Source organism: Martes martes (genome assembly GCF_963455335.1).
Source record: "Martes martes genome assembly, chromosome: 1".
Taxonomy (NCBI): Eukaryota; Metazoa; Chordata; class Mammalia; order Carnivora; family Mustelidae; genus Martes; species Martes martes.
Window position 1 is genome coordinate 95,177,133 of NC_137888.1, and position 27,398 is coordinate 95,204,530.

General features: G+C 41.6%; 1 protein-coding gene across 1 annotated transcript in view; it reads right to left on the reverse strand.

The window, feature by feature from the left end:
- Positions 1–27,398, reverse strand: part of NCEH1 (neutral cholesterol ester hydrolase 1) — a 57,088-nt gene that overhangs the window by 25,144 nt on the left and 4,546 nt on the right. The window lies entirely within an intron of this gene.

Sequence of the window (27,398 nt, forward strand, 5' to 3'; positions counted from 1 at the left end):
ATATCCCCAATGCATCAATAACGTAACCTGTGGTCAAATTTCAACATGAACCAGCAACATTAAATACTTAAAACAGCTATTGTAACTCACTACCTGCTTCATTTCCCATATTCAAAGGCTTAAATTCTGTTAGTGGTTCTCCAGCTTTACCAGTGATGGCCATTTTATCCTGTCAAACAGCTTTTTATTTTATTTTATTTTAACTTTTTTATTTGACAGAGAGAAAGAGACAGCAAGAGAGGGAATACAAGTGGGGGGAGTGTAAGAGGGAGAAGCAGGCTCCCCTCCAAGCAGGGAGCCTGATGAGGGGCTCAGTGCAGGGCTTGATCCCGGGACCCTGGGATCTGGACCTGAGCTGGAGGCAGATGCTTAACGACTGAGTCACCCAGGCACCCCTGCCTTCAAACAGGTTTTAAATTCTCCTATGTGGATTCCAGTCTATTTCCCGCCTACTACAAGAAAAAAAAATTCATGGACTATCTGCATGAAAATTATGGTCATATTTTTCAAATACTGTAAAGTTTGCATATTTTAAGTGAAAATTTTTTTATTGCCACATAAATGATATGATTCACACTTAAGCCCACTGTAGAGATCACATGTGATTCACTAATGCAGAAATTTTGTTCTACAAAAACCCACAATGTCTGCGGCAAGAAACTTCCAAAGGTCAGACAACTATAATTTGACAGTATTAATTAGGCACCTACTCTATGTAAAGACTCTGCTACATGCTATAAGAATGCAAGGGTGGGTAAAAGATGGACGGAGAACTTCAGTGGTCAAGAATTTAAATGTTGTCTGATTCCCTCCCTTTCCCCAAATTTCCATCTTTCCTCAAGCTTTCACAGTTCTCTGCACTTTCTCTGAGACTTTAACTTCTAAGGAAAATCCTCTGATTTTAAAGCTTTGATTCATATTATTATTATTATTATTATTATTGTTATTATTATTATTTTTAAGTTGCAGACAAAACAAAACACGTCTGTAGGCCAAATCTGGACTGAGGACCACCATTTGCAAGTTCCGTGTTGATATTTGTGGTTGTGGGACAGCTGTTCCACACTTCAGTCTTCTGCTCACCACCCACACTTCGCTTCACCAATACTTACCAACACTTTCCTCCAACAGGGTGGAAAGGCATCGAAGTCTTCTTTCTTATTCCCACCCAGATTACAGGGATAAAAATAATTCCTTCACCTGCTGACGGCTGGACCTCCATTTCAACCCAACTCTGATGAAAGGACGGGACTGTCTGAGCACTGTTTCTGGAAAGCTTTAGGCTACATAGTAAATCCCACTAGAGAGGGAAAGTCAATTTGCTTAGGGAAAGCAGAAATTGTAAAGTTGAATAAAATAAAAACTGAAACCTTGGGAACACCATCACTTCAAGCAGACAGTAGGCAGAAGAGAAAGTACCGATCTTTAAAAGATCACTCCACCCTGCCTCCCCTCAAGAAAGAGGAAGAATTAATTATTAGCATAGCAAGAGAACCGAGAGACTGGAGAAGTCGAGGGGGAAGAGAGTTTCAAGAAAGAGCGAGTTGTTAAATGCCTACGGAGAGACCAAGTAGGTCATGGGTATTGGCAGTGAACATGGGTATTGGTGAACCTAGTAAGGCCAGTTTAGTTTCAGAGATGGGACTGGGTTTGCAAAGTGAGTGGGAGGGCAGAAACAGATAGTGAAGTACTTTCCCTGCAGAGGTTAGGAAAGTTATAGTGTCATAGGCTGAAGGAGAGTAAAGAACACCTGTTTTGTTTTGCTGTAGATGAGAGAGACTTGAGCCTGGTTGTAGGAAAAGAGGCTGTGAACAAGGGGAGACAAAAGCTACACAGGAGGGAAAAAAAAAAAATGACAAGGGGATTGAGACCCTGGAGGAAGAAAAAAGGATCTGGGAAAGAGATGGAAGGGTTGGCCGTGGGGGAGGCCATGGTAGGTGAGCTTGCTGTAGGCAGGGAAGGAAGCTGAGATGAACCTCTAGAAGTTGACTTCTGTTGAGACCAGTTCTATCTTTACCCTAAAGAAGACAGCGGCTTTTCAAAGACTGCTTGCCCTCTTGGAAGGCAACTCATTACAACTTGGCTCCCAGCCCCATACCTCTGATAAAAGCCTTATTAGCTTCACCAATGACCCCACGACCCCCACTGCCCACACCAATGACCTACTTGACTTCTCTGTGGGCATTTAACAATAATTTGCTCTTCCTTGAAACTCTCTCCTCCTTTAACTTCTCCAATATCTTACCTCTTTTGCCATACTAATAATTAACTCCTTGGCGGGGGTGGGGGGGCTCTTTTATTGATTGTTTCTTCCTCTCCTGTCCACTGGTCCTTTAAGTGACAGTGTTCCCCAAGGTTGCATTTTTATTATATTCAGCTTTACAACTCCTGCTTTCCTTAAGCAAGTCAATGTACTATTATGGCTCAATGTCCAGCAGATGGGAAGTGCTTACCAGCAGATTATTAAATTAGAGGCTCTGGTCTCTATCCATATGCTAAAGACTTCTAAACTGTTATCTCCGGACCCTGATCTACCATTCTTAAGCTCCAGATCCACATTTCCAACCATCTCCAGGATCTGGCCTATAAGCTCTTCAAAATTAACATGTTCTACTCTTCTTCTCCACCTCTGACTCAGCAACCCCATTAAACTCTCAATTAATAATCTAACCATAAATCTAGCTTCCAAGCTAGACATCTTCATAATTTCTTCCACTTCTCCCTTCTCTCATGTGATATCCAATCATCAATTCACATCAATTTCATCTGCCAACGTTTTCTGAGCCTTGTTCCACTTCCAGTCTTTACCCCAACTCACACTGCTGACTTGATTAGATGCTCATTATTTCCTGTATTTGCCTACTAACTTGAATTCTAGAGAACTCCTTTTCTATTACCTGCTGCATACTGCTGTTAAGAGTGCTGACCTTGAAAAGCCAATCATTACCTGGCTGTTAAAAAAATGTCCACTGATGTCTAAGTTCCTACAGAGAAAAATCTGAATGTGGCATGCTCTGATCCCACTCTACGTGCCAACCCCATTTCTCACCACCCCACCCCTCGTACTTTCCAGTTCTCTAGAATCAAGCGTATTCAGGCATAACTTGCATTAAGTTTATTTTTCTCTTTATCAGCTAGTCTCTTAGGCCCTTCAGTGATGTGCTGTAACCAGCTCTAAATTTACAAGTCAGCTGACATCAGGTCCGTAGCTTGAAATTGGCCATGTTGGGAATATTTGCATAACAGAAATCAACAATTGCTATAAATCAGGGTTTCCCCATTTCCTGGCCCTCCCATCCCACGGACAGCACTCCGCTGCCTCTACTTCACCCCTCCCCTTTCCCTACTCATTCACAGCATAGCAGTGTTTAATGGTGTGTGCTATGATGTCAGTTGGCCGAGGTTCAATCCTGTTTCTGATATGTTTTAGTTGGATGATTCTGAGCAATTCACCAAACCTCTGTCTGCCTCAGTTTCTTTGCCTATGAAATTGGAGAGATCATAATATCTACTTTATAGTGCTTCTTAAAGGACACCTGTCATAAAACTCAGAATTTAGTAAGTGCTCATAATGTTGCCTCTTTTTATTTGCTTATGTCAGGACTTCATAGCATTTTAGCCTGTCGTAGAGTGTAGTCTTGCTACACTAGCTTGAAGAGCCAGGCGAAATCACCAGATGCATGCTCCTAAACTGAGCGATATAGAAAGACTTCAAAGTAGCAGAGCTCTTTAACTGATGTAAACCCCATCTTCAAGGCTTCCTCAGAAGAAAAGGCTCTGAAGAATCAGTTTTCATTATTCCTGCCTTGAAATTCTTTGAACAAGGGCAGAAAGGGTTAAGGAAAAATGACTGAGAAGAAAGAGCACAGACTTTGCAGCGAGACAGGTCCTGGCTCTACCATTTATTAACTACATGACCTGGGCAAGCTTCCTAAGTACTCTGGGCCCCAGTTACAAGATAAAAGAGGTGAAAACCTGCACATGAGGAATAAGTCCACATTACTTATTGTTTGTCCCCTCTCTCCTGAGGTCCTGAATTGGCAGAAGCCTTGCTCAGGCATTTGGCAGATCCCCATCTGCTTAGGGACCCTTTCCATACCTGTCCTTCCTCTCTTATTTCTTTTACTCAGTATTATTTTTATTAAAAAAAAATCTTTCATCTCACACTCTGAGAGTAGGCATGGACCAAAAGAGTTCAGTTTGGGGCACAGGGGCACTCTCTCCATACAGCAAAGAACAGGAGAGAATTATGCCAACCTGGAAAACGCAAATATACTTATGTAACAGTGGGATTCTCTGATGAGATTGCTCTATTACAAAATTTCAAATTGATTTAGCCTCCTATCTAAGGATTTCATTATAAGCCACAAAGCAAACCTGAGGAGAATCTCACTGCCATTCAGTTAGCAAGGTAACCTGGAACTGTGGGATCTGACACTGTAACCTTCCTTAACCTTAACACCTTTCACCCTAAAACCTTCACTTTGTTCTTGCACTCCCACGGTTGCAATCTGGGGGAGCACGCCTCTTTCCAGTTGCTAAAACTATTTGTTTATTTTTCACTATGACCCAGAAGACAAATAATTCTACATTGCCAATGTGCTTGCCTAGCTCCAAAAGCCTCCTACATCCTGTCAGGGTACACCAAGGTGAATAATGGCTCACATGTACTGATATCTATCTGCTCTCTGCCACTGTTCCCAGTGTTGGGGGAGTCTCAGACCCACTGCGGTCCAGGGAATCACCCGAGGTCACACAGGCAAGAAGTGGTGGGCTGGATTTGAACCAAACATACCAGTTCCAGAACCCTTAACTGACACCCTCAACTGACACTCAAGTCAATGTAGTTTCGAACCTGCATCAGAAAACTGGAAGATTTTATATCTGGAATGAACATTTAGTCTCCCCTATCACACAAAGGGAAATTCGGGCCTGGAAAGGATAGGATACATGACTCACGCAGGATCAGCTGCTCTAGCACAGTCTGGCCCTGACCACTCGGGCTGAAGAGGCGCCCCCCACATCCCCTTTCCTCTAGCTCTTCCTCACCAGTGCATTTTTCTCTCTGGGAACACCTCTTCCTTGGTCCTGTTCCTATCTCACTCTTCTCCATACACACACCCATGACTGTTGAAATGAGACTTTAAAAAATTACTTTGTGTTCTTTTTTATTCACATTTCTGTTATCTATAATAGCAGTAACTAATTGTGGGCTCCTTGGGGCAGACAAGGTTTGAGTTTTGGGGATCAAAATTTTTTGCCAGTGCCCCATGTACAGCTGGTCATAAACAAATATCCTTCATGAGGCTCCTCGAGCTGCCAAAAGCCTCCCTTGACTGCCGGGACAAGAAGCATTTGTTTTCATTTGAGTGTTCCAAACAGCAGCTGACTAAAGGCAGCACAAAAGAATGAGACTTCACAGCAAAACCTCCCAAACTCCCTTCTGCTATATGACAGTTCAGAGCTGGCCCACTCATGCCTCTGGCCTGACTTCACAAGTGCTTTAGTTACGCAGGATAAGCCACAAGTTGGGGCAATCTTCTGCTTTAGGCAAAGTGCAGGAAGTAGTAAATTAGATTTGACCTTTGAAAATTGTTTCCTAAGTGGCATATAAATCCAAAAGATATAAAGCAAATGATTTTTATGGATATCTACAGATGTCTGAAGGGCCAGCTTCAGATAATGATTATAATAAATTAAGATTAAATACTTGCATTTGTGTATATGCAGAATGTGATTATAATAAATTAATGCATACTATATAAAACATGTAATAAATGATAAAAATCATACTACTCTTTTGTGCAATGCTTTGCAGTTTGTGACTACTTGAACTTTCACCAGTTTGAATCTTGAAAGGACCTGTAAAATAGGAAGAGCATGTATTACACGTATTTTATGCTCATTCGTGGCTCAAAGAAGTTAAATGCCTTGCCCAGGATCATAAAGCTCAAAGTGATAAAGCAAGTACTGGAACCCAAAAGCCCAAATGACTGACCCATCATGCTCAATGATAATAGAGCTCAGATGAAAATTACTAACCATACCATTATTTAAAGCCAAACCTCTCCCATCACACAGGTTTTGAACACCTAAGAGTGAAAGGTTTAAAATCAGGGTGGGAAGGGGAGTAGGTCATGAAATGTATCTCTAATTCCACTCTGCTAGAGGTATATTTGCCAGCAGATCTGCTAGGCTGGTTAGCAGGACCTTTTTGCCAACTTAAATGATGCCTAAGAAAACTAACAGTACAATAGATTTACAGCAACTGGAATTTCTATAGCCAGCAGTTTCAAGTTAATGTAGCTCAGTCATTCCTTGGCCCATCAGTCCCAGAGGCTCAAGGAGGAAGGCACAGGCCATTGGGACAGGATGGAGGTTTTTATCTCTGCCCTAGGAGAGGCTTCTCATGAAACAGAAAAAATTTACTCCTTATAAACATTTAGTCAAGATCCACAATTACAACAAGCAAATCCAATGCGTTTGATATCTAAAATATTGTTTATTTTTGAAAAGATTTTATTTGTTTTCGAGAGAGAGAAGGAGAGAGAGAGGGGCACGGGTGGAGGACGAGAGGAGGGGCAGAGGTTAGAAGCAGACTCAGCCCAATGCGGGACTCTGGGATTATGACCTGAGCTGAAGGCAGATGCTTAACCAACTAAGCCACCCAGATGCCCCTAAAATATTAAGCTTAAATAAAAGTATCTATACACCAGATAACAGTATTGCCTTCCTGAGGTGATTTTACATGTTAGATATCCCACTACAAGGAAAAGGGTATGGATCTATTTTTCACTCACTTGTTCAACAAACATTTGAATGTTTATTGTACATCAGACACCAAGACTGGTAGGGAGAGAAGGGGAAATACAAACATAGGTTCCATCCTTAAGAGGCTGACACTGTATAAGGTGGATATATACAATGTGATACTGTGATAAGTACAAGGGATACACACACAGAGAAAGAAATAATAATTTCTACCCAGGAGACTGCGATGTGTCCACAGCATTGGTGACATTCAAGCCGTGTCCCTAAGAACAAATAATCATTTGCCAGGAGAAAAGGGGGAGAAGGACATTCCACACAGTGGAATAATATGGTAACACACAAAGGTACAGAAAAACAAGGCTTATTGGAAAGTTGGGAGGGACTACAGTTCTGCGGCCCTAAGAAGAATAGTACCTATTTTAATGTACTGCAATAGCCTTCATTTGAAGATTTTGCCTCTGGTCTTTAGGATACTTTTTTTTTAAATATTTTATTTATTTATTTGACAGAGAGAGAGATCACAGGTAGGCAGAGAGGCAGGCAGAGAGAGAGAAGGAAGCAGGCTCCCCACTGAGCAGAGAGCCCGACGCGGGGCTCGATCCCAGGACCCCGAGATCATGACCCGAGCCGAAGGCAGAGGCTTTAACCCACTGAGCCACCCAGGCGCCCCTAGGATACTTTTTAAGAACATCTGTTCTCCCTCCCCGCCCTATCCTATCCCCAGGACAAAACCCGGGGAAGCCAAATTATGGTTCCACTAAAAGAGCTCCTAAATGAAGACGCAAAAGGAGCCTGGCTCACTGATAGATTAGCAAACCACTGATTTTAAAAATCCACCTGTTTTTAAGAGGTTATTAAGAACTAGTTTTATCTCGTATCTCTTTGTTAAGCAATCATACAAGTTGCCTGATCCAAGGCTATTCAAAGGATGGTCCACAGAGGAGCAGCACCCGAATGCAAATTCTTGGGCCCTAAATCCACCTATTAAATTAGTATCTCTGAGGGTGGGACTTAGGAATCTCTCCAGGCGTTTTTTTTTTTTTTTTTTTCCACTTTAAGTTGAGAAATCTTGGTCCAGTTCAAAGTGTAAAACAGTATTTCATTAAACAAACTTTGTTTCTTTGTTTCTCATACCAGCTCTGCACCGGAAGAGGGGCTTGAACCCACAACCCTGAAATCAAGAGTCACGTGCTCTACGGACTGAACCAGCCCGGTACCCCTTTAGCCAGGTGCCCCTCTAGCCAGATGCCCCTAGACAGCTCTTGTTACTGATTTTGTTGGCGACGGTAATGGGTGAACAGTTTGGGACCATGTTGCTACGCGCAGGCCTGCGCCGCAGAAGGTCTGAAGGCACTGCGGGCCCCCCTCCGAATTGAACGGCCCCTTCCCTGGATTCCTATGTATCCTTGCGGACACCTCCTCTGTTAAGTCCCCCAGCCCCCAGCGGCCCCAGCTCCGCAGAGAACTGTTCCGCTCTGCCAGGCTCAGTGTGCGCAGACGTGGCTTGGACGCGTCTCCGCTGCAGCCCCTCTCGGTTCTCGGTGCGAGGTTTGGCCTGTGTCTGTCTCCCCCGCGGACTCTGGGAGCGGAAAGGCGGTGGCGGCCGCAGGCGTGCACAGGCCCCGAGGCGGGCGCGCAGGCGGGGCGCGGCGTTGGAGCGCTGCGGAGAGGCTGTCAGGTCGCCGGACCGCCCCCGGACACAGCGGACAGGGAACAAAGGACAGGGGAGGCGTCTCCTTCCCGGCCTCTCTAGCAGCGCGGGTTTGGTGCTGGCCCTGAGTCACCGGCCCGCCGCGCCCAGCTCAACCCGGGCCCAACGCCCGCCCCTCCCCGCCGGGGGCCTCACCCTTCCTCTAGAGCCCGCTGCCGGCGCCTCCCTTCACCTTTCACGCCTGCCCTCCGGCAAGGCCGACCCAGGAAGCTGGGAGCTCTGGAGCCCCGCCAGGCGGCCACAGAGGGCAGGCGGAGTGACGAGTGGAGACTGACGGCGCGCTGGGCACTTGGTAGAGGAACCCAGGGCCGGGGAGAGAGCGCACCAAAGCCTCAGATTGCCTTAAGAGAGAGCCCCTCGCTCTGGGAAAGGCCCAGTGCTTGCCCTCAGCTGCAGGAGCGGCGTGAGCAGGTAGAGGCCAAATGTTCTGAGAATTGCAGACTCTGGTAAAGAAGTACCATGACATCGCTAAGATCCTACTTGTCAAAATCCATGAGCTCACCGAGGATGGAGGGGTACAGGTGGATCTTACAGGCCGAGGACCTGACCAAGTGGGAGCAGGAGGACGAAGAGGAAGAAGATGAGGTCCAGTCTAATGAGGAAGATCCCCACTCTGCAGTGTCGCAAGAGTCAGAGAAATAAGAGGGGACAGAAATTTTAAAAAGGAGAAAGAAAATGGAAAAAATATATACATAAAAAAAGAAACTAAAATATTTTAAAATACGTAAAAATAAACAATATAATGATGTGATATAAACACTAAATATAATAGCAAAATAACAATGTCAACCTATTCTGACATTGCTAAATAATATTAACTGAAAGCAATCAGATCTTGGCCAGCCCTTTAGTTTCAAATTTGATTTTCATTTTCAACACAATCTATCCAAAGGTGGTGGAGAAGAGGAGTTAAACTTGAGACTGTTTTTCATGATCTCTTCTATGAGGATTGAAAACTGGGGCTTATAGTGGCACCTGGATGGCTCAGTAGGTTAGGTCTACCTTCTGCTTTGGTCATGCTCCTCGGGTCCTGGGGTCAGGCTGGCACAGTCCCCGCATGGGGGTCCCTGCTCTGTGGGTCTGCTTCTTCCTCTCACCCTCCCCTCCACTGTGTTCTATCGTTCTCTTTCTCACATAAATAAATAAAAAAATAAAAAAATAAATAAATGAAATCTTTAAAAAAATTGGGGCTTTTAAAAGCTGTCAAGTAGGTATGAAGTGAAGAATTTTCATTTTGAAACCCTTTCATTGTGCTTTCACACTACACATGAACACCCAAGCCCAAACTCAACATTTCCTCAACGCTTAATTTTTCAACTCCTTTAGCCCTGAAATGTCCCAGTGTAGATAAAGCATAACTCAAGGAAAATGCTATTTTTTTGTAACCCAAAGACCATCACCTTTACACTTCAGAAGAGAGGAGGCCTGTGTGGCGATCAGGACTCTACTGTCATTGAGGCCAGGAAAACCACCCATCCTTAGGAGTGTGCCCTAGCCTCCAGACCAGCAGTAGACTAGGTTTAAGTGTGCTTGCCATAGTGGTGCCTTCATCATTTTCCTATGTAAATATAAAATGGTGCATAATCAAATTTTGCTTGAGGATAAACTGGCATATAGCAGTTAAGAATTTTCAGGAAGAACACATTTAATAAATTTTTTAAAAAAGATTTTATTTATTTATTTGACAGGCAGAGATCACAAGAAGGCAGAGAGGCAGGCAGAGAGCAAGGAGGAAGCAGGCTCCCTGCAGAACAGAGAGCCCAACGTGGGGCTCGATCCCAGGACCCTGGGATCATGACCTGAGCCGAAGGCAGAGGCTTTAACCCACTGAGGCACCCAGGTGCCCCAGAACACATTTAATTTAAAGACCATTAGTTTCTTTGTGGGTTTTGAATTGTATGTGACCCAGCAATTTATAAAGAAACATAAGTATAAGGTTATTTGCCACTGCGATATTACTAAAATTTAGTATTATCGTAAACAAATAGTTTCCGTAGTGTAGTGGTTATCACGTTCGCCTGACATAAACAAATAAAATCCTTAAATAAATAAAATTTAGTATTATCAAACATTTTCTTCCTCTTATGTAGTATATTAGATAAATAGGGTGACCAGGCATATTTTTCTACTGGTAAAACTTTGCTGAAGGTTACCATTTTATCATTCTTTCATAACTTAAAATGAATAGAATCTTCAGATAAAACTGAATGAAGGAGTTAATGTTAGCATAGGTAGCAGTTCTTTGTTTGAAGCTAGGCACACATCCACACAGGTCATAAAGAAAATAATGGTGCATTTGTTCACTGTTTCATCCTTAGCTCTTAGTACACTGCCTGGCATATAGTATGTGTGCAACAAACACTTGTGGAATGAATGAGTGTCCAAAATCACACTTAAAAGTATACATTTAACACTTGAAAATGAAATACTATCGTGCTTCCCATACATCTGAAATTATTTACTGAGACATACATTACTATGTCTCATAATCTTATGATTACTAAAACTAATTTTACCTTGGTAAATACCCAAGAAAATCAAATCTAGAAAGTAGCACAAGACTACACACAAAACTGGAAACAGTTCATCATCGTGCAATTATCCAAACGACTAACAGCACGTTATCATTCATGCTATTAACCAAAAAACCTATACATCTGGGAAAGTTAGTCAAATAAATCACCTTCTTAAGCAGTGAATGATAACTCAATCCAGTTCAGATGCGTGGTGGGTTTCAGTGGGAAATTAGCCATGTTAACATAAGAAGCCAACCAAATACCTTTGAGTCTATGTGCAATACTATAGAGAAACCCCAGTACGTAGAACTCACAGTTCCACAGAGTACCATTAAAGACTCAGCCTCCAAGAGCTTCTGATTTACCTCTCTTGACCTAATTCTCTCTAATCTAGGTCTCAGCCCTCCTTTGCTTATACATCTCTCCTCACCAAATCCCCTTCTGAAGGACTCAATCCTTACTAACTTAAATGAGATGCAAGTAAAAGTATAATTTTAAAACATAAAGCGCCTACCTATATAGTCTGTCTTCTTCGAACATTGAGGAAACGGATGCCCAGAGAGGTGAGTGACAAACTGTAAATCATCCAATTACTAACATGTTTGAACTAGACCCCAGGTCAGCGAATCTGGTTACAGGTTGTTTTGTTTTGTTTTGGTTTTTTGTTTGTTTGTTTTTACTACATCTCTATCAAAAAAAGTTCCAATTGACCTCAGAAAGTTTTTGAGACACTAACTTTTCTCTTTCCCTTCCTAGCAAAATTCCTTAGCTCCAGATTTATTTTTGTGGCTTTAACTCCACCCTCCCCACCTTACTGTCCCACCTGCCTCCCAGACCAAGAGCTGGAGCATCCATGTTTCACCAGCATCTTTCTACGTCCTCACGATCTGCAATCTTTAAAAAAAAAAAAAAAATTATTTATTTATTTGACAGAGACACAGTGAGAGAGGGAACACAAGCAGGGGGAGTGGGAGAGGGAAAAGCAGGCTTCCCGCTGAGCAGGGAGCCCGATGCAGGGCTCAATCCCAGGACCCTGGGACCATGACCTGAGCTGAAGGCAGACATTTAATGACTGAGCCACCCAGGCACCCCAATGATCTGCAATCTTTTTCGCTGTGTCCCATTACCTGATCCTGAGTTCTCTTTTACATCTCTGGCTTACATACTTAGAAAGTTAGAGCTGAAAGGAAAGCTCAAAGTGCCTTCTCTCAAGCTGAGTTCTATCAAACAGCACCTTGAGGAGATAATTTTGCACAGAGAACGAAGAATGAAGGATTCTGTAGTACTGTGATTAAATAACCTTGGGAAATACTATATATCAATTCTTTTCACAGACAGTCCCAATGCACAACGCTTTTTAAGACACTGACAAGTCTCTGACGTAAAAGAGAAATTTATTGAATTCTGCTTATTCTTTAACGTCCTCAAATCTATTAACTCCCCTTAAAACTGGTTGGGGACCGCCTCACCTGGTCCAGCCCTGCTGTTTTAGAAATCAAAACTTAAACTGAATTTGAATGATTTACCGAGAACTCCCTCTGTCTGGGGCCCAGAACCAGGGCCTCAATCCAGCTCTGAGTCCCAGGCAGGGGCTACTCTGTAAGTGTTATCCTAAGTATTATTTCTCCTCTGCTAGATCCAGTTCTTTCTGGTCTTCAGCATGTCTAGTGTCCAATCCTTTGCTGGAAACAGACTACAAATGTTCCTGTAGTGTTCCAGTGGGGGAAGGTGAGAAGGGTGGATGTTTGATCTTATTTCAGCTTGACCCTACATCCAATTAGAACACAGGGCTGTGCTGGTTTGCCTCAGTTAGCCAACTTCTGTGCAACACTAAACATTGTAGAAGTCTTAAACGCATGTCTTCAGGGGCCAGAGCAGAAAATGCAAATGAGGAAAATAAGGCAAATGAGGTTATAAGGCATCAGGGAATGGGAGGCTTGTGGCAACCTGGAGAAACAAGGCCTAGAATAAGGACGAAAGCTGCTGCGCTCCCCAGGTGATTGTGTGGTACGGAAATTCTGGCCTACTGTCGCCAGATGATCTGATTCTTTCAAGAGAAGCAGGAAGACCAGATTGTTAAGTGAAATATTCTGAAGTTTAGGTGTTGGCAATGACTTCATAAATGTTTAACATACAGGGGTGCCTGGCGGCTCCATTGGAAGAGCATGCAACTCTTCAACTCGGGGTCGTGAGCTCGAGTCCCATGCTGGGTATAGAGATGACTTAAATAAATAAGTAAACTCAAAAAAAAAAAAGATGTTTAATATACAATGGGAACCAAAAATAATATATCTGCAGGTCAGTCTGTGGCTCTCAAGTTGGTGGTCTGAAATTCAGACCTCATACAAACAATATGCCCGATTGGCAGTGTTCTAAATCTAAACCTGGATAACAATAAATAAAACCCAGATATAAAATTAGATATATTTGATTGTGGGTTTTGTTTATTTGGCATTTTAGATTCTAATGGTGCATAGAAGCAGTTTAGAGAGCAATGACAATGGACATGGAAGATCTGAGTGGGGCTTATGGGTTCTCTCAAGGACAGCAGAGACTGATGTACTTGTTTCTTTTTAAAATTTCCTTTCCTTTCAAAGCAGTAATAAAATTGAAATAAAATAAAATAAAATTTCTTTTCCCTTCAAAGCACACAAATTTCCTTATCCTTATTTCAGTAGAGTCTTCTTGTCAGAGGTAATTATAGTCATTCTTAGGGGATTACAAAAGAAATGGGGGATAAAGATTAATTTTATGGAGAAAATAAACTGAGTTACAGTTAGAAGACAAAAGGGAAACAGTTTTTTCTTTTTTAAATTTATTTATTTGAGACAGAGAGCGTATACAAGCAGGGGGAGAGGCAGAGGGAGAGAATCTCGAACAGACTCCCCGCTAAGCTCAGAGCCCAATGGGGGCTTGATCCCCAACCCATGAGCCACTACCTGAGCTGAAACCAAGCATGGAAGCTTAATAAACTGAGCTACCCTGGTGCACCACCTTTTTTTTTTTTTTTCAAAAGGGAAATATGTTAAAGAGAATATAATATAATACAATGGAGAATAAGTATGAAAGAAAGTCCAGGTTGCCTAAGTACTGCCTCCTTCCCCACCACCCTCTGCAGATGCCTGGAAGTGGGCTATTTATAACCGGGTGTTATAAGGGTAGGTGCCCAGTAACATGCTAAGGGTCACTGATCCTTCTCCTTGAGGTTGACAGATGTGATAAACACTTAGAGGTGCTCTAGACATACAGGGCCCTACAAGATAAGCAGGGGCGGAAGCTAACAATCCTCACGTAAACTGAAAACCAAAGCAACTTCTAGAGCATGAAAATGACTTCACCCTTGCAAAGAAGTAGCGGGTTCATATGTTTGATCCAACATGGCTACCACTGACGAAAGTATTTTTTTAAAACTGCTTTCAGACACTTTGGTTCATTCCTTTGTATATGCTTAATGAAGACAAATCTTCCTTCCCTGAGGTTGAATTTAATTTCCAGAAAAGTCAAAGTCCCCCTAAATAACAAGGTGTGAAGTGAAGCTGAGGGGTGCACTGTTCGTAAACAAGATGAGACCCTAAAGCGATGAGATTGATGTTCATGTGTACCTCAGGAAATTTCTATAGAAGTGCTCCAGACATAGTCTGAGTACTAGCAATGGCATCACCTGTACATTAAGCTCCGAGGAAGATACTTGGAGGAACAGGCACTCCGCTAACAAGCTCCTGTATTTTCCTTTTCAGGGCAGTGAAGAAAATGTCAACTGTTTACAAAGAAATTATAGTTAAATAAGGCATCCATGTAAGCTCTTCAAGTAAGTTTTAAAAAGTCAATTGTAGTTGACCTTTGAACAATGTGGAAGTTGGGGCGCCAAACCAGCAGCACAGTCAAAAATCTGCCTGTAATGTTTGACTCCCCCGAACTTAACTACTACTAGCCTACTGCTACCCAGCAAACTTACCAATAATGATTGACTAACACATATTTCATATGTTATATGTCTTATATACTGCATTCTTACCATAAAGTAAGCTAGAGAAAAGAAAATGTGATTAAGAAAATCATAAGGAAGAAAAAATACATTTATAGTATGTTCTGAAAAAAAATCCATGTATAAGAAGAAATGCGCAGTTCAAACCTGTTTTGTTCAATGGTCCACTGTCCAACAGTTCATGTTGGAAAGAGTATAAAACAACTGGCATTCTCTCACATTGCTATTAACCATATACAGGAAAAACAACTTGAAAATAAGAAATAAGACTTGTAAAAATATTTATACTCTTTGATATGATGGTTCTAATTTGGGGCAATTACTTGAGGAAAAACCCTAAAAACAAAAAGATTATATACTCAAATGTGTTCACTGTAACATTTATACTTACAGCAAGTAACTAGTAACTCTACTTATAGTAACTATATACTTATAGTAACTTATGTAACTAACTATACTTATAAGTAGCTAGTAACTATGCTTATAGCAAGTAACTAGTCTAAGTATCTGGTCCTAGGGAAATAGCTTAAAAATGGCGCATGCTCTTTGATATATCCATTCCAAAGGGAGGGGACTACTATGCAGTAATGATATGGTAAATCCTCCTGGTAAATGATAAGTAAAATAATTTGTGTGTAAAACTCTATGTATAGTGTGATAGCCAACACATACACAAAAGGAGACTGGAAGAAAATACGACAAAAAGCAAATGGACGCTGTGTTAAGGTGAGACGGAGGTCAAGTTTTTCTATTTTCCACATTTTCTATAGCATAATTATATGCCTCTTCTGGTATATCAAAAATAATTATTCAGTCCTTTAATTTACTCGAGGATTTATGCTTCCATGAGAAAAAGTTTTCAAGCAGTGTGACAGCCGGAGATTATACAACTCACAGCAACATTCTCCACCTACTGCATAAACACACCTTTTACCTACTCCAATTCCTACACACTACTTCCCTGTATACACCTGTGCCCACACAGCCCGTCTAGCCCATGCAGTACATCCCTTCCTTAAAGATCCAGAAGTCTGAACCATAGGGTTCTATCTGTTACTGGAATTTCTCCTTCTTCCTCTCACAACCAAACCCACATTCATCATCCTTCAGGATCCATCGCAAATGTCCCCTCCTCTGCGGCACCCTGCCGTAGTCACTCCCCAGTCACTCCTGCCTCCGCCCTCTCTAGTTCTTGGTTCAAGCTTCACTTTCGATACTTGGAGAAACAGATCGTGATAATGTAACATCTGCCTCCTTCACCTTTGTTCCCCTAAGACGGGCACACTGCCGAGGAGGTAATGTGCTCAGTATAACTGTGAATGGATTAATACAGTGCAGATTATGTTTCCTTTCATTGTTGCTTTTAAGTTCTTGCTTTCTGAAAAAAGCAGGCAGCTTACCCCTTATCATTTTTCTACTTGGGCTCTTCATGAAGAGGAACAGGAATCCAGGGCAAAAGCATGCACATTTACTGGGTGTTGGATGTAAGCAATGAATCGCCAAATTCTACTCCTGAAACCAACATTGCACTGCATGTTAACTACCTAGAATTTTTTAAAAAATCTGAAGAAAGGGGCACCTGGGTGGCTCAGTGGGTTGGGCCTCTGCCTTCAGCTCAGGTCATGATCTCAGGGTCCTGGGATCGAGCCCCGCATCGGGCTCTCTGCTCAGCGGGGAGCCTGCTTCCCTCCCCCCCCCGCCCCACCTGCCTCTCTGCCTACTTGTGATCTCTGTCTGTCAAATAAATAAATAAAATCTTTTTTAAAATTTTTGAAGAAAAACCCAAAACAAAAACAGCAGCAAGCACATTTTGCTGCTGGCCCTATTGATGATGCCTTATTTGACAAGTGGGATGTATGGGGAAAACTTCCCATCAGGACATTTTCACTGCCCTCTTTACAGTAAAAGCTGTCCAGGGACTTTGGATCAGTCACCATTTATTCACTCCGCAGATATGCATTTACTTCATGCCAGGTACTTTTAGGAGTTGGGTTCATGGTGATGAAACCCACAGACACGCTCCCCCCCCCCCCACAGAGCTTAACACCCTTGCAAGAAAGACAGAATTACTTAGGAAGACAAATTACTTAGGAATTAAACAGGCAACTCCCAATAGCAAATGGTCTGTGGAGGGGAAGAACAGGGTGTAGCAAGAGAGGGAAATAAGGATGAGACAGAAACTAGACTGGGTAGTTAAAACAAGAGGTCTCTAACCTTAGACCCAACCTCTTTGATGAGCAGGCAAGAAGATTTGTCTCAAAGAAGGCACCATAGATCTCAAGAACTGCAGTGTTTGTTTTAAACTTTAAACAAAGAATGAGTTTTCTGAAGCAGTGCACTGGGGACACAACAGGAAAGATTGACTTACAAAAGTCTTTGCTTAAGACAAAAAAACCACTGAAAATAAATTTTCAGTCAAATGACATATTTGGCCACCAATATTTAAATGCTATTCTACAGTTTGTAACAATGTTTTTAATAAGTAGTTTAAAGCTTATCTCACCAAGTGGTACTTATTCTTGAAAAAAATAATACTGTTGTTGTATGTTTTCATAATTTTACTATTAGCTAACCTAGAGTTCGCATAATTAAAACAGTGAAATAGATCCTAACACAGGAATGGGACTAGTTCTATCCATGGTTCAGTTACATAAAGGTGTCCTTCAAACTTCTTACACCTTTCAGAATCTCTATAGAAGTAGCTTTTGGTAGGCGCCATGCTGTCCCACTGCAGAATCGTACACCTGCTATTTTCTCGGAATGTCCTTACTTCTGCATCTGTCTGACGGTTTCTTTGTATCCTTTCAGACTCAAAAAATGGATGGGGTGGAGGGGAATGGCATACAGACATTTGAACACTGACAACACCCAAATGAAAGTCCAACTTTTTAAGCAGTTAAAGTTCTACGATCTACCCCAAAATAGGCTTTTATGGAGATGGGAAATCATGTTTTTAGAGGAACTGAAAATCACTGCCAAACAGATTCCTTCTGGAGACATAACCAATAACAATGTTCTTGTTTTTATCCAAAACATCTTCATTTAAGTTGCAGAATTTGTCAATTTGAATTTGCTACATGAGGAAATAAGATAGACAAGCTACTGGTTTTGAGCTTCTGTGGTTGCCAACAAACGTTCAAACCTAGCACATGGTGTGTCCTACAAAATCCTGGCCCATTGTTCTTGACAAAAGTATAGTATGAGCATTATAATGGTATACTTTTAACGATAGAATTAATAGGCATCAATCTACAAGGGAATAAGTTTAATATTCATCTGATATGAACCTCATTTTGAAGCAGACAGAAAAAGCTACTTAGCTTCTAAGATTCCACATTTTAAAATAGGTTGTCATATAGATGAACCAACCAACATAATAGCTATTTTACTTTTTCTTTCTGCTTTTAAAGTTTTTTTAAGTTTCTTTATTCTTTTTTTTTTATTTTTAAGCAATCTCCATATCCAGCATGGGGCTCAAATATATGACCCTGAGATCAAGAGTCAACTGCTCAAGTGATTGAGCCAGTCAGGGGCCCCTAATATTTTTTAAACAAATATTTTTTAATCTACTAAATAGTTATATGTATATAACTTGTATATTTATTTTTATATATAGCTATTTAGCATCTCATTAATATCCATCAGTAACTTCCATCTCAGGTTTTAATCATAAGCTATAAAGTTTATTTTTACTATTTCCTTTGAAAAATGATAGCTCAATATGATGAGTACTACCAGTCAAAACCTTAGTTTTGGCCAACATCCTTGAAATCATTCTAACAAACAGGCTATCAGTTGAGACCCTGAAATGTAAAATTCGCAGTTGCTTGGGAGTGCGTTTGTGGCTGATACTTTGAGGAGAGCACCAGGATATAGAACTGATGGGCCCCATTCTATCCTCACTTCCCTCAGTCTCTCGGGAGAATTCAACCCAGTTGACCACCCTCTCCTGGTACTACTCTTTGCTGGTTTCTTTGACACTTTATTTCCCCAGTTTTCCTCATTGTTCCCTGACCGCTCTGTCCCCTTTGTCGGCCCCACCTCTTCTCAGATCTAAAACTACTCTCTTCTCATTCAACATTGTTTCCACAGGGGATTTCATGCCTTTACAGGATTTCAATTACCACTGGCCTGACAACAAGTTTCTCCATATTCACTGTATTTTCTTGCCACAGATTTTTGGCATGGGACTGTAGTTCTAGGAAGGCCAAGTGCCGTCTGGTTTGTGAACTGCTATCACCACAGTGCCCAGCATATGGTTGTTAACAAATGATAGGAGGCCATCATGAATTTCTTCTGTTATGGTAGTCAACTGAAGACACCTGCCTTTAATAACTTTAGAAGTCAAAGTCATCTTTTCCATAGATACAGGCCAGATCTCTAGGCCCAAAAGATGGCAATCATTTGAGCAAATCCAAAGCCCTTTGTTAAGAATATCAACCCTCCTTGCAAGTACTTCTTTACCATTTTCTTGATGTGGCAAGATGGCCCACCACTGGGACAGAATTCAAATAAAGAACTTTAATTTATATAACAAAATGTCAAGTCACCAACTGTACCTTAGGGACCTAAAGCCCAAGGAACTCTTTTCAGGTGACATCATATTCTAAAACGAATTGATAACTTGGCAGAGTCCAGTGGAAATCTTTGATATAAGACAGTGAAAGCCTGAGAGACATTCAATTCCTTTGAATTTTAGAGCACTAACTTCAAAGGCCGAGTGCCTGAATTAGAGTTTTGGCTCTGGGTGACTTGGGCAAGATACCTACCCCCTGGGTGCCTCAGTTTCTTCATTTACAGGAATAGCAATAGTAGTTACCTTACAGGATTCTTATAAAGGTTGAGTATATACAGGACAAAACAGAACAGTATGAGTTAGCTACGAGGATGATAATTCGTAGAGCTATTCAGTTAGAACATCAGCAAATTCAGCCCACAGACTCCAAAACTTTAACCGGAGGAAGAAGTTTTTAGTTCTTGGTTTATAGCAAGCATTGTGCAGGAATTTTATATATTCAATTGTATATAGTCCATATAACAAGCCTCAAGGGAGGCACTACCATTGTCTTACTTTTATAGATGAGAAAACTAAGGTTAGAGTTCAAGGAACTTGCCCAGCTACTTTCACAACTAGTTAGTGCTGAAGCCAGGAGTTAAAGCCAGTAGCCACAGCCAACAGAAGTTGAAGTTAAGATCTGTATCTATACAGAAATCCAGTCTGCTGGTAAGAGCAGTAGCAGACTGAAAAGAGTAACAGTGAAAATAAAAGAATACAAAACAGTATATTACTATTGGAGTATATTGTAGACAGTTACAAAATCAGGTCTGGACTATATATATTTCTTAGGTCAGGTACTGTTTCAGGTCCTTTACCTATTTCTTGAAAATATTTTATTTATTTATTTATTTGAGAGTGAGAGAAAAAGTGAGAGAGAGAACATGAGCATTGACGGGGGGTGGGGGGGAGGTGAGCGCAGAGAGAGAGGCAGAGGCAGAAGCAGACTCTCAGCTGAGCAGGGAGCCCAAAGCAGGGCTGGATTCCGGGTCCTAAGATCATGACCTGAGCTAAATGCAGGTGCTTGACAGACTGAGCCACTCAGGTGCCCCTAAGTCCTTTACATATTAACTAATGTGTGATAATGACAACAAACAATAAAGCTTTATACACATCACCCCATGCAATCTTCATAATACCATTATGGGTTAAGTATCACAACGATTTACACGATCAAGAAACAAACTCATAGGTTAAATACATTCTTCAAGGTCACACAGTTTGAATAGCTCAGAGTCTGGATTTGAACACAGATCTCCTTGATCCCCAAATCTATGCTCTTAAGCACTATGAAAATGGTCTCCCAAATTGTTAAAACACCATCAGTATCATGAAGCTTTCTTTTTTAAATTTTATTTATTTGAGAGAGAGAGTATGTGAGAGAGAGAAAGAGAGAGCATGAGCAAGGGGAGGAGCAGAGGGAGAGGAAGAACCAGACTCCCCACTGAGCAAGGAGCCTGACGTGGGGCTCGATCCCAGAACCCGGGGGTCATGACCTGAGCTGAAGGCAGATGTTTAACCAACTGAGCCTCCCAGGCACCCCTATCATGAAGTTTTTTGTAAAATGAAGACCTATAGTTAATTTTGGGACTCACTGTATATTCTAAGACTCAAAATACATGTTAGCATGGTAGGAATTCTGAAATGTTTTACAAGTAAACAAAGAAATCCTGATTAACTCATTATTTCCTGGTCTTATATAACCATAGAACCTCTCCAGTGTGTAATATATATTAAAATCCTCCAGGACTAAAATTTTGAAGGCATAATACATAAAATCCTCTAGGACTGAAATTCATAAATCCATGCTACATCCTTGATGCTTTCTTTCTTTCTTTCTTTCTTTTTTAAGATTTTATTTATTTGACAGAGAGAGAGTAGGCAGAGAGGCAGGCAGAGAGAGAGGAGGAAGCAGGCTCCCCGCTGAGCGGAGAGCCTGATGTGGGGCTCGATCCCAGGACCCCAGGACCCCAGGACCCCAGGACCATGACCTGAGCCGAAGGCAGAGGCTTTAACCCACTGAGCCACCCAGGCGCCCCTCCTTGATGCTTTTTTAATATGGATCAAACAACTAATACAAAACATTTCAGAGTGCGGGTTTGGAAGGGAAGGAGGGAAGAAGGAACAATCATAATAGGAAGCTATGGAATATCATAGAAAGGGCTATGGAGCCCAACAGATCCCATTCACAGCCAGCAGTCATTTAACCTTGCTGGTGGTTGTGTTTATTATTCAGTAAACGGATCCATTATTATACTCTTATCTGCCAGCAATCTTATTCTATTAAAAGCAGATCATTTTCTACAAGCTGAATTGACTTGCTAAGAAAGTCAAGGAAACAGGAATTATTGCTGCCGTCGACATGCTTCTCACTAACAGGGAAGAACTGTGCCATGAAATGGAAAGGCCTGCAAGCTTGGGACAGAGTGACCCTTAGAACTGAGGCATAAACTAGGAAGAGTGAGATAAACATCTTGCAGTTTAGAAGAGTAGACTTCAGAACCGTCAAAGAAAAGGTAATGTGAATCCCAGAGCACAGACGGTATTATGGGACAGGCAGCACAGAAGAGGGTCAGTCAAATTAATTTCTCATGAAGCATTTGTCAATTATCCACTCAAGAGGAAAAGGGAAAGGTAGAACAGTATCAAGTGAATGTGGGAATTCACCAGTGATCTTTCAAAGAGATAGCCTAATGTTTAACAAGAAGCAGACAGATACATTGATTACAAATTCAAAAATAAGCATCAATCTGCAAAAATAATATGAGGAAGTTAAAAACCCAGAAAACAGTGAGGCTTGCAAAAAAAAAAAAAAAAAGTTGCAAAGGGCAGCAAAAAAATCCTTTGTGGGTAAGTTCAGAGTCACAGGCCCATGGGAGCACGAAGTCTGCTCTTTGGTACAAATGAAGTAATACAGAAGACTGAAAGTAAGCAGAACCATGAATTCTTGTTTTCTCTATAACGAATGATCTTCAAACCAAAACCAAACCCTAAAACGGATAAGAGGGGAATTATGTCTATGATAGCTGAGAAAGCCTAGAATTTGGTGGGGAGCTTGTACATAAAGAAACATCCACCTAAGGAAAGAAACATAATGGGCCACACACATGTGAATGCCAGCAGAGTGTAAAGGACAGAGAGATTAAGGCTGATTGGGGAAAAAGGAAAGTTTCCAAAAGAGATGCTTTTTGAGTGGGTGTTGAAAGATGTATGGAATGTTAGCTAAAGTCCACGGGTGGGAGGGCATGGGAGGCAGAGGTATCAAGTGTGCAGACATCATGGGAACACTGAGGCTAGCTCCAGCAATGTGGGACTGACTGTGGCAGGCTCTATGTGCCAATTACAGAAGTCAGTACTTCTATTCTGCCACTATTGCAGGCGACATGAAGCCTGGGGGTGAGGGGAGGGATGGTGGGGGTGGGTCACTGGAGGGTTAACAGTCAGATTTCAGCAGAACAGGAAGAACAGGAATCATTCTACAACTTAGACTTGATTATGCTAAATGTTGGCAAGCCAAATAAAAGTAGACTGAAACTCTGTCCAGATTTGTTTGGGAATAATTCTGGTTTAGAGTAGTTTTCCCAGCATGATTATTAATAGCAGCTCCTAGCACTCTTAAAAATGTCCTGGTTTTGGCAATAAGTTATAGGACTACCTAGATACATATGTACCTTGGGGACTATCTATCTATGTTTAATAGCAATAATAACAAACTTATACTTAAATAGTTATAAAATGTGGAGAGGAGAGCTTCCCAACAGGTGGGCCACAAGACATTGATGTTTCAATGTTTCATGGAGGTAAAAACTCAAAACCATTTTTTATAGCTACTCCAGATTTATCAGCATCCATATTCTATTTGAGAACCATTTGTATAATTCTCTGTATAAATTTTGCCAGTTCTATCATTCAAGCCCATACAGATCGATTCCCTCCTTACCTCCCCCAGTTTTCCCTGGCATATTTTTACAAGCGTAATCGAGTCTATGGCATGAAAAAAGGTTGGGGAGCACTACTGAAGATTAATTTAACCGGGGGAGATCAGAGAAAGGTCAGGATTCAGTGAGCTAGTGTCAAAGTTATCATGAGCACTCCCATGTGCCTGGCTGCAGCTACGACGGGTGGGTCACAGAGACAGCACTAGAGACAAAAAGGGCAAATCCATCATGGAGGACTTTGTTTTTAGGTCAGCCTGGTTCAGCAAGTGAGAGCAGGAAAATAGGAAACCAGGACATTCGATTCTAGTGTCTGTTTTGCCAGTATAAATGAATCATGTGATCTTGGGGAGGTCACTGACCCTTTTTGAACCTCAGTTTCCTCACTTGATAAATGGAAGTAATTCATGCCAGCCAGTTACTCATTACAAAAATAAAATGAAGGGTGGGCCATCAGGCAGGCTCAGTGGGTGGAGCATGTGACTCTTCTTGGGATCATGAGTTCAAGCCCCACATAGAGCTTACTTAAAAAACAACCACCACCACCAAAAACAAAAAACAACAACAACAACAAAAAACTTAGAACACATTTTTAAAAAATGATTCATTCATTTTATTTGAGAGAGAGAGAGAGGCAGGGGAGGGGCAGAGAGAGTCTTAAGTAAATTCTACACTGAACACTGAGTGGGACTTGGGGCTTGATCACACGACCTTGAGATCACGACCTTAGCAAAACCAAGAGTCAGATGCTTAACCAGGGCACCACCCAGGCACTGCCAAACACAGATTTTTTTGAAAAAAAAAAAAAAAAAAGAGAGAGAGAGAGAGAGAGAGATTAAGTGAAACCTTTTGTAAAATCTAGACTGCTATATAAATGTAAAATGTAACAAGAAATCATGTTCCTTTAGGGTCTCATTTCTCTTAATGTAGGCCTCTACTTCCTGTGTCGCCACTGGTATCCCCCTGGGGGTTTCCCTGGTAGGATCTCTCAGTCTTTTTTTTTTTTTTTTTTTTAGGATCTCTCAGTCTTACTCTCACTCCATGCACATCCATTCCCACTACTTTCACTACTTTCCACTCACTTTCACTGAGAAGACTGTTCTAGAACACAGATTCGACTACGTGATTTCCCTGTGAAAAATTTTTCAGTGGCCCCTTTCTCAGTCCACAGAGCCCTTTGTTATCTGGCCTGTGGCTCCCTCCAGCCTTACGTCTCTGAAGTCTAAACCAGTTTTAGTTCCTTAGCTATATAATCCTCTCCCATTGGACTGTCCCTTCTGGTACAGTCCCTCTCCCATTGGAATGCCCTTCCAGCCTCCTTTCTCTACCCCCCTCTTCTCCTCCTGCATCTCCTTCACTCAGCTTCTATGGAAAGGCAGCTAGTACAGTGGTTAAGCTCTTGAGCTCAGAGTGAGACAGGCAGGAGTTGAATCTCTCATAAACTGTGTCATCTTGCGCAAGTTATTTTCCTTTGCATTTTCAGTTTCCTCCTTTGTAAGTGAAGGAGAGTAAGAACATCCGCTTACTACATGCTTTACAGAGGTTAGTTTTTTGTCTTTTTTTTTTTTTTTTTTTTTACTGTAAACAATCAACCTTGGTAACTCAGATTAGATGCCAATGTGAAGGGGAAACAGTCCTCAAAGCCTGTTGCCTGGTTCTACATTAAAGGTCCTTTTTAAGGCCTTGGAGCAACCCATGAAACCTCTGTCAAAAACTCTGTCATTCAAGAACACACTCTGTAGGGGCACCTAGGTGGCTCAGTTGTTGAGCATCTGCCTTCTTCTACTCAGGTCATGATCCAGGGGTCCTGGGATCGAGCCCTGCCCTGGGCTCCCTGCTCGGTGGGAAGCCTGCTCCTCCCCCTTCCACTACCCCTGGTTGTGTTCCCTCTCTCACTGTGTCTCTGTCAAATAAATAAATAAAATCTTAAAAAAAAAAAAAAAAAGGACACCCTCTGTAACTGCCAATAGGCTTATCTTCCCTTCGCGTCATTGTAAACTGCTTGAGATTAGGTACGGGTCTTTTTCATGTTTGTTTTGCCAGTTCTTAGCACTGGTGTTCAGTTAATATTTATTGAAGGAGTGATGACTTCCAAAAGGTAGGATTTTAGTTTTATTTTGGAAACACTGAAAGATTGTTAAAATTTCGTAATAGGACACAAACTGGGTAGAGAATATAACTAGGTTTGCCACTTGGATATTCAATTACATTTTTTAATTCTTTATAAATGTAAAATGGAGAAAAGAAGTAATGATCTCCTATATCATTTCATTTGACAGTGAAAATATATACTCAGTGTTTTAAAACAAGTAATTGTGCATTAACACACTTCTGTACCTCCCAGAAATGTCTTCAGATCAAGCCCAAGTCACATGATAGAAACAGAATGTCCCACTAAAATAAAGTAATATAGCATTCCTGTGCTGAGGGCTATATTTGTAGAGTTCTGGGAAAAATAACAAAGAAAAGTATAAATTGGGCATTGTCTAACACATCTGGTGGCTGAATCAATCTGCCCTAATTTTTTTTAAAGATTTATTTATTTTAGAGAGAGAGAAAAAGAGAGAGCGTGGGGGAGGAGCAGAGGGAAAGAGAGAGAGAGAATCTCCAGGAGCCTCCCCACAGAGTGTGGATCCCCACACAGGGCTCGACCCCATGATCCAGAGATCAAGAACTGAGCCAAAATCAAGAGTCAGTCACTTACAGGACACAGCCACCCAGATGCCCCGCCCCTAAATTATTCTTAAAGCATTTCTGCTGCAGGTGTTTATAAAAATTCCATCAAGTTAGTTCAGAATTATTGCGATTGGTGAAATCTTTAATTAAATGAAGAAATATGTATCATAGCAAGTCTAGAAGGCAGCGGACAAAACTTACTATTTACTAATGTTCTTGGGTTAAATTTACTGGACAGCAGGAAACATTGCAGTTCATGAACAGTTATGAAAAAGATTAGCAAACCGGAGTTCTGCATGGCATCTGGCGGAGCTGGATTTAAACTAGACTTACACAGCACATTCACCACACATGAATGTTCACACACATTCATGCATGGAACATCCAGGGGAAGCCAGGTTGCATTTTGGTGTTTGGAGACATTTTACAAGATGAAAAACCTTGTTCAACTGGTTCAAAAGCCCTGTCATCCGGAAGAAATGGGGGAACATTCAGCAAAAATATCAATTTCACTTATCTGTTTTACATTATGTCATCAAAAAGATACACAGTAGAGGAGCGCCTGGGTGGCTCATTTGCTTAAGCATCCACTCTTGATTTCGGCTGAGGTCATGATCTCGGGTCATGGAACCGAGCCCTGCCATCAGGCTCTGCACTCCTCTCTGAGTCTGCCTGTCCCTCTGCTCCTCCCCCACTTGCACCCGCTCTTTCTCTCTCTCCCAAATAAATAAATAAAATCTTAAAAAAAAGATACATAGTAGAGTTATTAGTAAATTGGGAAATAATCAAGGTGAGCCAAACCCAGCCCTTGCTCTGAGCTCCCTTCAGATTACCTATTGCCTTTAGCCGCCATCTTTACCTTCCTCTAAACTATATATAACCTCTCCCTCCTATGAGTTTCTGAAACTGTGCCTCTTCAGTAACGCCTGTCAGCAGCTACCTTCTTAATAGCTATATATTAACATGTCTTCTCCATTCTACTATGCTGTAGGTTCTTTTAGGTCATTCTAGCATCTCCCTAAAACTGCACATAGTGAGCTTCCCAACTGTGTCACATTTAAGTGACTATGTACGAAGCATGCCACTGTGATATCTGTATCAGGGGATCTGGGATGCTTTTTTTTTTTTTAAGAAATCTGATTTTCTTGGGGCGCCTGGGTGGCTCAGTGGGTTAAGCCTCTGCCTTCAGCTCAGGTCATGGTCTCAGGGTCCTGGGATTGAGCACCGCATCAGGCTCTCTGCTCACCAG